This window comes from Phyllostomus discolor, chromosome 5 (genome assembly GCF_004126475.2).
Source record: "Phyllostomus discolor isolate MPI-MPIP mPhyDis1 chromosome 5, mPhyDis1.pri.v3, whole genome shotgun sequence".
Lineage (NCBI taxonomy): Eukaryota > Metazoa > Chordata > Mammalia > Chiroptera > Phyllostomidae > Phyllostomus > Phyllostomus discolor.
In genome coordinates, this window is record NC_040907.2 from 2,549,231 (window position 1) to 2,550,674 (window position 1,444).

At 57.1% G+C, this 1,444-nt stretch overlaps 1 pseudogene; it reads left to right on the forward strand.

Annotated features, from left to right (window-relative positions):
- The first annotated feature begins 742 nt into the window (after positions 1-742).
- LOC114498382 lies at positions 743-873 on the forward strand (annotated as a pseudogene).
- Positions 874-1,444: the final 571 nt, after the last annotated feature.

Sequence of the window (1,444 nt, forward strand, 5' to 3'; positions counted from 1 at the left end):
GGCAGGGGAGGCGGAGAGCTTGCCAGACACAACTCGGCTTCTCCGTGGCCGGCGCCCCGGCCGCCCGGCATCCGTGCGGCCAAATGAGGGGAGGACTGGGAAATTACGAGCAAATCATGCACCATCTGGCTTGCGCTTGGGAGAGCTGTGAGCATAGCCGTGAGCAGAGCTGGCCCGGCGTCCGCGGCACGGCGTCCCGCGGAAGTGCCTGCCGCAGGCCTTGGCCCCGTGCCCCCGAGGGCCCGCCACTTCCCCTCGAGAGAAAACGCAACTGCAGGAACCCCAACTTCCCCGCAATCAGCCAACGAGGCAGCCACCCACCGTCCGCATTATGCAGAAACGATTCTTCGTATCAGTAAATAATGATACCCAGCTCTTTCGTTCCCGACTGCATAATGAGGGCCAGATTTATCCTCCTGCCTCGGGGTTACCCAGAGAGACAGGGCATATGTGTACCGCCAGAGATTTGTTGTGAGGGGCTGGCTCCCGGGACGGCGGACGGAGGCTGGCAGGGCCCGAGGAGTGCGGGGTGAGTCGGCAAGCTAGAGACCCAGGGCAGCCGGCGGGCCGGCTCCCATCCGAAGGCCGGTGGGCTCGGGGCCCAGGAAGAGCAATGTTTCAGACAACAAATTGTTTCCAATCTTTTATGTAGAACCTCCATAATTGCCCCCAACAGAGTACACCGTTCCTGGGGGCACTGCGATGCCAGCCAATGCATGCAGCTGGGGCTGGTGCCTACCCCGTCGTTTGTAGGCCTTTGGGCTAAGATCAAGTGTAGTATCTCTTCTTCTCAGCTTAATATCTCATGTTTTCTATCCAAGGACAATATATTAAATGGATTTTTGGAGCAGGGAGATGGAGCAGATAAAATTTGTAAAAGGACCAAAAAAATGTTCGAGACTGTGGACATTGGCAGAGAAATGATCCCTGAGCGATGGGGAGGGAGAGAGGCAAGCCCTACGGTCGCCATGGCGACTGCCTCGTGTTTCCAGGCAGGGATGCTGAGGGGCTGGGGGACAGCTGAGTTGAGGGTGCTCAGTGAACTGGGCATCTTGGAGACCGAGTGGCAGCACCGGTCTGCAGGACAGAGAGCGGGAGAGAAGAGGAGAACCCTGGAGACACGCACGTGGTCCCCATGCATATTCGGCTGAACTGGTCCGCACGGGTGTGCGTGGGAAGAAACTACTCAAGTCCGCAGAAAAACCGGCTCAGGGGTTAGAAAGGGTGGAACCCAGGGCTCACCCGGGGCGGGATGGCCTGTAACCACCCACTGGACCCATCCAGCTGGACGTGGTTCTCAGTCCTGAGATGCACTTCAGCTAAGACGATAGTTCGCCCCTGAACGGATCTACAGATTCCATCCAAACCTGTTCTAAATGACAGCCAGCGTTTTGTTAGAAATTGATTTGCTGATTCAAAAATTCATGGAGAAAGGTGTACGTTT